Raw genomic sequence first — 12,901 nt, forward strand, 5'->3', positions numbered from 1 at the left:
AGTACTTTATTTTGTGCATAAAACTCAGTAGTTTTGTACACAGAATTCCTTTAAGTTCATGCACATAATGGTGAATATACCTTTCTATATAACAGAAAAAATATATATTTTGTGAACAAAAATGCTTATCACATCACAAAATGCTCAATCTTTGAGTGAGATATTTTTTTAAGGGGTTAAAATTATTAAATGATATATGTGCCTTCCATTTCATGATTCAACATTCCACAAAATGCTTTTTGTCCATTAAATATTTGTTCTGTAAATATCTTTTGATGCCAAGTACCCCCAAATGTGTAGGCAAGTGAACTGTATAGTACGGTGGCCGAGACACGCTACAACTTAAGAAAACACATGCAAATTGAAAAAACATCAGCAAATGAAGATGTGCTGCAAATCATCACAACACATGCATATAATGAAACGCACTGCAAATCATCACAACAAATGCATAAACGAAACGTGCTGCAAATCCTTCACAACACATGCAAAAACGAAACGCGCTGCAAATGAAATCCTTCACAACACATGCATATAAAGAAACGCTGCAAATCCACACAACACATGCATATAACGAAACGCCCTGCAAATAGCACTGACCACAATGGAAATGTTTCAAGGAGACCTCAAAAAGTGTCGGACCCGACTTGGATTTGCTTATCGTGCAGTGGCTACTGGTCAGTGAAGTTGTTGGTGAACTGAAATGTGAGGTTTTTTTTTTTTTCATGGTGTTTTTCACCATGATTCCTTTATCTTTTGGATATTATTAGCCTAAATAAGCTGAATAATTTCATGATTAAATGTAAAGCGTTACTCAAGATGGCTAACTTTAATATTCTTAACTATATATAATTTCAAGGTTAATGAAATTAAATTTGCAATGCTTCATTAATTGTTTCTTAATGTGTATGTGTTGCGAGGATTTGCAGCGTTTCTTAATTTATATGTGCTGTGAAGTATTTGCAGCGCGTTTCGTTGTATGCATCTGTTGTGAAGGATTTGTAGCGCGCTTCGCTATATGCATGTGTTGTGATGATTTACAGCGCATTTCGTTATATGCATGTGTTGTGATGATTTGCAACACTTGTGTTGTCAAACTGATGAAGATGTTTTCTTCACTTGCTGATGTTTTTTCAATTTGCATGTGTTTTCTTAAGTTGCAGCGTGTTGAGCTGTCTCGGCCACTGTAGTATAGGCAGATATATTTTCACATATAAAGCAAAGTATGTACAATAAGTACAGTCTCAGCAAAGTATGGTAGATCATAGTAGCCTGCTGCATCCAGGAACTCAAAACGGACAGTCTGTACAAGATCTGGACTTGCAGTATGCAAACTGCATTCAAAACATATTTTATGGTTGTGTTTACACTATTAACTGATTAACCTTTATTGAACTGGATGTTAAAACAACATAGGAAGCACATCCAAATAAACAGTGTTGCCAGTGGTACACTTCATTCTCTTTGCATCCCCCTTATGATACCGTTTAAACCCTACTATACATATATACATATATACATATATATACGTATATACATATATATATATATATACGTACATATGTTTATATATATATATATATATATATATATATATATATATATATATATATAAATCAATAGTCTTGATTTATCAGTTTAAAATTGAGCCATAAAGGAAATGTATGCTGTCATGTGATACAGAGCTTTTCTCGTCAACAAGTTGTGGCGGCTTTGCATAATAAATTTCAGGGCTTAGCAGACACGGCCAATTGATTAGCAAATTAAGAGGTGCTCTTTTATCTATGCAGAGACAAAGGCAGGTTTGGCGCCTGGCAATAGCTGTCGAAGATTTTGACTGATTGATATTATTAGTGAATTTCAGTCACACAGCACGATTTATCAGCACTGCTGTAGCATCCTGCTGACAGGACCTCTTCCTCTCTAGAAACACAGCATTAGCGTTGGATCTGGACCTCCATTTGACTCACCCTGTCCCTCCTGCAGGTCTTTATGTGAGGCGAACAGACTGAATAAATGCTGCTGCCAGATTACTTCTACTCCATTACCATATCCATGCCATAATGCTTGCCGTCTGAAAGGTATTTCATTATTTAGTATGAACAGCCAATTACAGATGTAAATTCACAAATGAGACTGATGAGCATTGGGCTGCATTACATTTGACGCTTACATTGACATTTCATGCTTAATTATATAAGAATCTGAGTCAATCCTTTCACCATAGAGGTTCTCCACTAAGCTCCCAATACCCCATTGATTCAAATGATAATTGTCTGTTTTCAGAAAGAGCCCAGGTGCAGTAACATTCTGCTGTTTTACCATGAGCATCACAATTGCCCAATCAAGGCAGTGTTCAAGCTGACAGACCTGGTAAGGAAATTACTAACACTTAAGCAACAGATGGCTTTGGCCCCCACACAGTCTGAGTGGCCATCATGGATGCTCCATTTGGGAGGGTTTTGGAGGAATTCACTCTGTGCCGCCAGCGTTGGCTTTCTAACATAGACTGTGGTTACAATTTCATCAGTGAGGGGTACAGTAATTTGATAAGACATCTAATTGATGTTGTTGAAGATATGGTGGAATAATGCGACTCTTCATCAGTAATATACTAAAATATAAAGTGTTGCTGTTCAGTTGTATTCCACAGTAGACAGTGGACATATTATGTATTTTCCCTGAAACTACTGGAAAATGTTTGCAAGAGATGAATGGGCCTGGCAGACTCATTTTACTCCTGTAATCTGATACTTTTCTGAGTGACACAGGATACTCATCCAGAAAAAGAATAAATATAGAGCGGAACTGTCTGCTATTGATTGAATCATGTAAAGTAATCTTACTTACCAGAATGGAACCAGGTGGTTGGAGAGGATGGTTTGAGAAGGATTGGGGATGTCAGCTAAACGATCATCATTTCTGAGGTGAAGTAAGTTGTTACATTTTTATGGAAGATTATGAAGACAGTTATGAAGCAGTTTATCTTTAGAAGAACATACACTGATGAGTCATGTTCAGTAAGACCGGGGGCCTGTACCATGAAGCTAGATTAGCTGGCTAGCCAGGTAAGTTTCAGGTTAGTTTGCACCAATCATGGGTTTTAGGTACCACGTAAGTGGCTTGGCTTTTAGTGGCATTCATTGCCATAGTAACTTACACTCCATGGCTAACCTGCTCCGTGGCAGGTTATGTTCTGGGTTAGAGATCTCAAACTGAAGTTGGACCAATCAGATGTGAGAGAAGGGACAAAGGTCTGACACAATGTCACTCCAGTTTATCTTGCTCCAAATTAAAGCTAGAGTCTTTAAACTTTCAATTGATGCACAGTTTGTTCAGAACAAGTAAGAGAGTGATGTTTAACGTGCTGTGAAAGTGAAACAATAATAAACTGGGGTTCGTCGGTGATGTTTGCAAGTAAAGGGGCTAATGCTAAAAAAAAAAAGAAGAAAAATAGAGGTCTGGCTATAGTGATAATTAGGGAGTCATTTTATGATTTATATAATTGTGATTCAGGTTATTATTATTATTATTATTTATCTTTTACACAATATCTTTTAAATATTAATGTATACAGATCATGTAATGTAAATAAGCTGTAGAATCAAAAAATTGCACTATTTAAAAAATAAAAAACTGACCTTACATGTTCGAGTCTCTATCACTATATATTTTAAAATGTATAAACTAAGTTAACAAGTTTCACTTGTGACTGCACTGATAGAACAAGATTATTTACTTTATTTTTCCTCCATTTTTCATGACGTTTAAATTTGTCATATTCTTCAATCTCTTAACCTTTAGAAAAACCTTTAACCTTCAGATTTCGCTGGGTCTCTAGAGAGAAGTAAATCAAACTTGCTTTGTGTTGCAAGGCTCGTAATTGGCTGTTCGCTAGTGATGTCACACACGATAAACACTTGCCGTAATGCTGGTCACATGTCCGGGTGGTAGAGGAAGAAGCATGAAAGCTTGAATCCCCTCCCTCACTTCATCATTAAAAATGGTCTGCTTTACTGCATGGCGCAGCAGCGGGGGGAGGAAAAATGTTGGAACCCAGGACTAAGGTGACCATGAGACCTCCCAAGAGACCATGATGGAACTGCCCCAGTGCCAGCCAGCATGCTCAGCAACACTTATATAACTGACCCGACTGACGAAAGTTCCAGCTAGGAGACAGAGTGCTTGTTCCCACTCCAAAGTCCAAATTCTTTGCTTCTTGGCAGGGGCCATACACCATCGTAGAGAAGGTGGCTCTGGTCACATATAGAATCCGCCAACCTGGATGAAAAAGAGCAGAACAACTTTACCATATCAACCTTCTGATAAAGTGGACAGCTCCACAGGAACCGCTGGCCACCTTTACCCAGTGTGAGCATGCAGTGGTTGATATGGGAACCCAGCTCTCCAGCATTCAGAAGACAGAGATGGAAGCCCTGGTCAAGTCAGTTTACAGATGTGTTAGCAGAATTCTCTGGGCAGACCTATGTGATCCATCATGAGATCTGCACTCCACCTGGATTACAGAGCCCCTATCATTGAGTTGTCTCATAGCCCCTGGTCTTGCCCAGTCATGATGGTCCTAAAGTGTTGGCACCATCTGGTTCAGCAATGACTTCAGAAAGCTGAACGAATTCTCCAGTTTTGATGGCTAACCCATGCCCCTTGTGGATGGGCTCTTTGATGAGCTGCGTAGGGTGCAGTTAATTTCAATGTCTGACATCATCGTAAACTATTGGCAGGTGCACCTTATGCAAGAATTGAAGGAGAAAACTGCCTTTAACACCTCCAGTGGCAACTGGCAGTTCATACTTGGAAGGTGTAGTCATCCACTTGGAGCGGTGGGAGGAACATCTGTACCCTCTCCAGAGGCTGCTGTCTGAACTACAACTGAACTGAACAACCAACCTCAAGAAATGCTACCTAGAAATAGCAGAAGCCAAGCACCTGGGTAACCAGATTGGGCGTGGCCTAATTATGTCCCAAGAACAGAAAAAAGAGGAAGCCATCCGGAACTACTCCAAACAAAACCCAGGTATCTGCTTTTCTGGAGTTGGCGGGCTACTATAGATGTTTTACCCCTAACTTCTCCTCAATAGCCAGTCCCCTGACAGACCTGACCAAGAAGACGCACCTGAAGAAGGTGAGATGGACATCTGCACAAAGGCAGCATGCCTTGGATTTTGGCTGTCCCTTCATCCTGCAATCTGATACTTCAATCAATGGGTAAGTGTCACGGTTGGTAAACCATGGCCTCGGGTTTTGCACTATGTGGGTGGAGTGTGTGTGTGTCTCGCGTCAGCACTGATTGTTTCATGTGGGCATCTCCGTTAATTGTTCATCATCACCAGCTGCTACTCATTACCCGATCCCTACTTATTGCCCTGTCTTTGTCTTGTGTTTGTCAGAGCGTTGTATGCAGTCCCAGTGTTGTGTCCTGATCTCTCATTCCCATTTCATGTGTTCTTCTCGTCGCTGGATTGTCTTTGTCCTCGGAACCCCATCCACTCCTCACCTTCCACGTACTTCACGCATCACCTTCGGCTCGCTCACCTCAGTTCGTGTGTCACACTCTCCTCCTGCCTCTACTCACCACCACCCCCTGGATTGCTACCAGACCTACAGCACTCACCCAGCCTCCTGTCTTCTTGTTATTTGTTTGTCTGACTTATCAATAAATATCTTCTTTAACTCGCACTTGCTTCCTCCCCTCCTTCGATTCGTTACAGTTAGGGGCAGTCCTGTCCCAGATCTAGGAAGGAGAGTAAAACCTGGTAGTCTAAATCAGTTAAAAACTCCACCAGAGACCAAATATGCTTCCATCGAAAAGGAAGGAATTGGAAGTACTGGAGTTGCAGTACTACCTGCTGGGGCTGAGCTTTATCCTAATAACAGACCATGCCCAATTTACAGTAGATGGCCCGAGCCAAAGAAACCAATTCCATGGTGATGTGTTAGTTCCTCATACTCCACTTCTATTTCCAGGTGCAACATCGGGTCGGAACCACAAAATGCAATGTGGATGGACTATCAAATATGTGGTCAGGATGGACGGGTCTGTCAGGTGTTACTCCCCACCCACCCCTATTCTTTCTCTTGTCTTCTGGAAAGTGGCAAGGATCTTGAGTGCATGTCAGCATCTCCCTGGAAACACCATTTTTTATCACATGTTTGCTTTTGTCACCATGAAATCAAAATGGGCAATTTTTATTTGTTATGCTGTATTGCAGTATTTATTTTAAATGATTTATCCACACATGTTGTGACAAGTCGGCTGCCTCCACCCTATTATCATCATCACCATGTGCCTTAATGGTGCTCCCATCAGGTCAGGGTGTGTGAGAGAGGAGGGGCGCTGGAAGAGCCTGGGCTGGCGGCATGTGATGAGGCACACCTGACACAAATGGAGCCACATCACCGCCGCTATTTAAATGCCGAGCGCACCTCTCCTCGGGAGACCGGTCTCTTCCCTGTGCATGCACACTGATGTCCTTGTGGGTCCAAGAAGGGTGTGTAGAGGGATTCCTGCGCCGCCAGAGACGTGAGCTGCCGGACCAGCGGCCCAGATGAGAACCACACCCGTTACACGCCCATCAGGCCAGGATGCCGGGCCGTCTAATCCATTCAAGCGCCTTGGCCAGCGAGATGGATGCAGCTGCTGGAAGAAGCCGCCGCCCCTCGCGCCTCGGACCGAAGAAGGGAGCACGTGTGGCTGCCGGACTCTGCCCCTTACCTGGACCCTTCCTTCCTAAACACTACCTGCCCTTCAAGTACCCCACAGCACGACGAGGACACCAGATTCCCTGTTATTTTGGACACACTTCCCCTTTGGACACTTTCATTTCCCTGTGTTTTGTTATTTTCTGTTAATAAAAGACTCTCTGAGGCCTGACGCCACCCCCACTGTGTCTGTCATTTGCTCCTCCTGCCACAATGTGTACATGATTATTATTTTCATTTTTTTTATAAATGTGTCCTCAATTTGTATTCAAAATAACTTACCCTCTCCCTTGCAACAACATCTCTTCTCTGATGTGTTCACTGTCGCGAAGACAGGACAAAAACTTCTCCACTCCAGCAAACTCATATGAAATTTAAGCAATATGCTTGTTAAGTCCAACGTCATGCATGACCATTTTTAGGAGCTTTAAAATATTGGTGTCTGAGGTTATGTGAGTATGGGGACTGTAGTATACAATGTGCATTTTTAAAACTTAGCTTAAATGTGTAATTGAACAAATAATGCTCATAAATTGCAGATGAGATAGTATTATCAGCTGAAACAAGTAGATGCTTGGACATGAAAACAGCATTCCTTACGTCACGACTTAAGTGAATAACAAATCACAAAAATCCAATAAATTCTGATTTAAAAAGTGAAGTCCTGTCCCACTATATATATGTTTTTTTTTTCTCATTTGAGAAGCAGTTTCACTCTGATGTATGTTACAGTAGGGAAAGAGGCAACCACAACTTCTGTTTTGTACCACTATTGGTTATGTTTAGGGTAGGGTTTCATTTGTTTTTGTTTTTAAACTGTTATAGTACATACTGTATGAACAATCACCACGTTCATTTTCATCAGTTTTAAAGAAAACAACTTGCTTTTTGCACCACTCACTTTAAAAATGCAGTGAAAAGTGCAAGAAACTATGTAAAATTTTGCAGAAATGTTGCCATAGGAACATTGTTTTAATGAGCCTGGGTTGTTATTACAGTAGTTTTTCTGATATGCGATACAACACCTTTGCTCATGACAGTTCATGTGCGAAATATAGTAAATGTTACTGATGAGAATAAGTAAAAATGACCTAAAATATTTATTTTTCAGTTACTGTTATTTATTGTCATTTCAAAATTAATACTTGTTAATCATATTTATAACTTAACAGCAATTCTTTCCTAAACCTTTAAACCTTTTCTTTATTTATTTATTTATTTATTTTGTTGCTGCAATTATAATTAGAAATCACACTGAGTCAACACAGCACACAAATAATGCAATCATTTTCATCAGTTAATCCGTTCATGTGGAGTTGGAATTATGTTAACAGAGATTCGCCATGGTATCTCACACGCCTTTGTTTTGAATCCAGAATACAATCATTTCTGATGCTGCGGCTGATATGAGAGCTCAGAGAATTGTGGTCATAGTCACACGGTCAGGGATTAAAGTATGTGTCCAGCTTAAGGTTAAGGTCTGCTACACACAGGAGTGAAGAAAAGGCTGCATGTGTGAATTTGTGAGAGCTCTAAGGGCACTAAGGCAGGTAAGCCCTCTGTGGTTTCTCCGCTGGTTCTCAGAACCATGAAAAATCTTTCAATCTTTCAGGGAATCATTTGGAGTTTTCCTGTTCTACCAGTTGGAGGCTGGGTGGTGCAGCCTGACAATCACAACATAGCACCAGGTGCTCTGGGGATATAGTGCACATCTGCTGTTCAGTATAGCTTGCCTTTGCCCTAAGCATCCTTTACTGCTTGCTCTGATGGTGGCTCATGTAAAATGCGGAGGTTGTCCACTTTGGAAGATATATCCTGGCGTTTTGAAGAGGTGGAGGTACCTAGTCTAGTGCAATTACAGCAAGGTCAGACACACCCAAATGCATAAACCAATGGTTTTGTAGAGGGTTTTGTAGTCATCTGTTCCTCAGCATTCTCAGCTTTCTAGACAAGGTTATTCTGTCAGTTATAGTGTAGGATGATAAAAAAGCCTGTCATCACTTAGAGTGAACCACGGGCTATGCCAGTAATTCTTACCCCCATTATTATGAGAGATTCCTCAGAGATAGAATGAAATCTTTTGTTACTGACCTTTTCTCTCGAGTCTCAGAATGTTCAATGGCGTTCACTGTGTTTTGATGTTTTTTTGAAGGCGCGTCATATGCTCTCTGGGTAAGCTGACATCAGGATGGAAAGCCACGTTATCTTCTCCAAGACTGTAATTTATGTTAAATTGTCCTTAGCAATATATAAACCTCATTTACAGATAGTTTTCATTGACATTGGATAATAAGAGAGAGAGAAAAAAATCTAATTTAAAACACAAATGGCAAGTTCTTAGAAATGTAGTCTGTGTTAATTTAGATTTCATTTGGTTTAGAGTTTTTTAAACCATTTGCAAGCAAAGTTTCAATTTTATAACTTTTAAAAAAGTAATGTTTTAACCACCTAAAACCTAGTAGTATATATTTATTAAATATTGAATACATGTAAGGCTAAAACTTTTTATATTTTTTTCTAAGTATTTCCTGTTTTATGTTTTTTTTCTGTATTCTGAATGTTCTGTAGGTTTAATAAAGAATTTATGAATGAAAATAGACGATGTTATTCCTTTCATGAAACATTTTTTTTCATTATCTTTTTAGGACAATTATATTGCCCTGAAAATTATATAAATTAATTGTATATAGTTATTTAGAAGATACAACAGTTCAGTGTAGTCCTTGAATCTGATTGACTGAGAAGTCTTTCCAACCATGAAATATTCCGCCAGAATTGCCATGAGATATAAAGTTTCACCGTTTGTATCACCCTGCTTGCAACATTTCTCAAAGCAAGTGTCATGGCGTATGCCACAATAGATTTTATTAATGTTGTTGTGTCACAGAACATAGTTTTTAGGTGAGAATGTAGTTGTTTAAAGTTTAAATGTGTGGCTTGTTTATAAAGATAGCACCTTTTTGAAAATTAGCTTCAATGTTTTTGGAGAAATAATATCTGGCCGGAGCCAGATTTTTTTATTCTTTATATAGAATTCGCCACAGACTAGATGCATCACCGGTGTATTACTGCCCTCCTCGGGTCATCTGGATAATCCACTTAACCATTAAATCCTTAAGTCCAGTCATGTGCAAAAAAAAAAAAAAAAATACAACAACTTTCATAGACTCATAATCCTTTGTGCTAAGAATAGATTTTACATAAACATTTGTGACTCTACCTTCAAATAAATTTGAAAACATGTGACGTCTTGCTGCATGATGAATGGAACACTCCATTAACACATGGCTTACAGTTTTTTTCTATTCCACATCTACTGTACATCTGCCATCAACCAGATTATTTTGATAACATCTCGGTTATGTATGGTAACCCTCGTTCCCTGAAGGAGGGAATGGAGATGCCACGTCGGTGACCAACGCAAAATGGAAATCGCTTCTATAGACCAATCTACTTCGTGTGTAAACTAAATGAGCCAATGCACATTCACATGCAATTATTGCATCCAGCTGCCGCTGATCACAGCGTGAGTATAAGAAGGCAGCAGTTGCAATGCATACCAGCTTTTCGCTGAGGAGCCGAGCCGGAGACCCGGCAGCTCAGCGGTGGTACAGTAACAGGACGTGGGTGACCGACGCAAAATGGAATCTACCAAGGTGCCATGGGTGCTGCCCCTTCCAGTGCCCTGTGCGAGCCGCCTGTGCCCCTATTAGGTGTAGGCCGGGGCTCGGAACAAGTAGTTCCACTCACCATTGTCAAAACACTACCTCACTGGGTGAGATTGGATAACACTGGGAAAACATACCCGTTCTGCTTGGAACAGGGACACTGCGGAAGCCCCATGCTTCCCGAAGGAGGTCTCGGGAGCAAATACACATAGAGCATCCGTTTAGGTGTATATGGAGTAATTTGAGGTAATTAAAACCCTCTTGGGAAGGCAGAAGTCTGCCGGGGAAACATGGGCTCTAAGGCTATACCATGGACTATACACATACGGGTCTGCTTAGGTCTCAGTACGGAACCCAGCCTTCCATGGTTCTCATGGATTCATCATGAAGGCCTGGCACCAGACATTCTGCCACATTCTGCTCTACACGAAGGAATATCTGTCAGTGAGGCGCTGTAACGGATATGCAGTTCATCGATTCATGGGTTCTGAACTAATGAATCACGGTTCGTTGAATCTAAAACAATGCAAACCCAAAGCTTGTAGATTTTGAATTCAGGCATATAAACCCAACTCTTTCTAAACTAAATGTCTGGCCTGGCGCCAGCCTGGCTGGATTTAAATTATTTACGACACTGGACGAGACATTCCACAGTCATGTGAGCAGCCTCAAAGGAGAAACGAAACACATTCCACAAGACACACATAAGCACACACACACAAACAAACTTTTCTTTATGCTCTTTATGTAAGTCCTTAATAATATGTATCTTGAATAGGTTTGCTTTGCATAAAATGGTTAATACTTGTTATGTGAGGATTATAAGTTGCTAATTTATAAATTGGAAATGTTTCTCCTAATTTTAATGTTCTCAAATAGAATCATGAATTGTAACCCTACCCTCTTAGCAGGTCGTAAAACTTTATGACCTAACAAACAGGACAGGTAAGCTAACTCTTAGAAAAGAGAATAGTACCCTTTTATTTTCTCAATGTATTCTAAATGTATTGAGTATTGCCTTCTTGTGGAGTAGATGTTTCCCCATATAAATTGGAGTATCTGCAGTTTTATCATGTGTTAATCAAACTTTAAATGTGTGAAATTCTGCATATGAATATAACGTTGTGTTTCTATCAGTTATATATGTAATTTTTGGTATCTTTGGAATTGTCATGTTGTGACCCAACTATCCACCTATATGAAAGTGTAAAATGTATTAATCTGGAATTACGAACTTGCTAGAATATCACTGCTGAAATCTGATAAGCCAGAACTTATTAGAGTGGATGTTTCCCCAGAGACAAAGAAAGTTTTTCCCGCTTCAGATCGCGGACGTTCATTGGTTGTTCACGCAAACAGAGGCGTGAACCAGTCAAGCCATAAGAGCTGACCCAGGAAGTTCCTCCCTCTCTTCTCCTCTTGTCCCTCGACCCCGTTGGTCCTTCTTCGCGGCCTTGGTCCGCTCTCCTATCGCCATTGATCTCAGCACGGCGGCTGAGAGAACAGCCTGTTCTCATGGCTCCTTCGGGAGCTTTCACCTCCGTAGCTTTCATCTCCGTTGTTTTCGTTTCTTTTCCTTACTAAGTTTATTCACCTATTCGCCGAGGAAGACGATTTCTGAAACATTGCTTTGTTGGACCTTTCAAATACCGCGCGATTCCGCAGCAGCCCCGGAAGACACGAAAGAACACGTCTAGCTAAAAAGGACCATCCTCACCCTGCTCACACGCACGCTGGTCTGGCGAGTCACAAAGAGATACATGCAAGTATCATTCTCTATGGAGATTTAAATGCTGCTTAAAGTTTGTCTATTACCTTTTCAAGATGATTTGATTTGTTGTTGTCTTTCAAGGGTTACTGTCTATAACCCATAACTGAGCGCGTGATTCTGTGATCACGCCTAATTCTCTCACCTCTCTCTCTCATCCTTTCTCACTCATTCTCTCTCTCTCTCCCTCATTTGGATTGCGTTATGTCTTGTACAAAGTTTACTGTCTGTATTGTCGTACGTGTATTTACTCTGTGTGATTTGTAGTTTGATGTATTATTAGTTCAATTATTAAAAACCAATATATATTGACGATTGCCTCTAGCGCTCACATTACGAGTCAATGAAATGTCCAGAGATGTATAGTAACGAAGTAGAACTACTTCACTACTGTACTTAAGTACTAAAAGGCGGTATCTGTACTTTACTAGAGTATTATTTTTTTCTCCTACTTCCACTTTTACTTCAGTACATATTTTCGATGAGTTTAATACTTTTACTCCGATATTTTTTTTATGTGCTGCATCGTTACTCGTTACAATTATAAAAATGTTACGAATCATTCCATTACAAACAGAACTGTAGATGGCAGGTTTGATGAAGCTGGCACATCATTGAGCGAATCAAGCGATAAGACTGCGCGTGCTGACTGAACTGCTGTGAAGAGAGAGATGAACACCGAGCCAAGCCAGATAATGACTCGTTCACGAGTCAAGAACCGGTTGCATCGGTTTTCGAATCACCA

Source organism: Carassius carassius, chromosome 12, assembly GCF_963082965.1.
Source record: "Carassius carassius chromosome 12, fCarCar2.1, whole genome shotgun sequence".
NCBI lineage: Eukaryota > Metazoa > Chordata > Actinopteri > Cypriniformes > Cyprinidae > Carassius > Carassius carassius.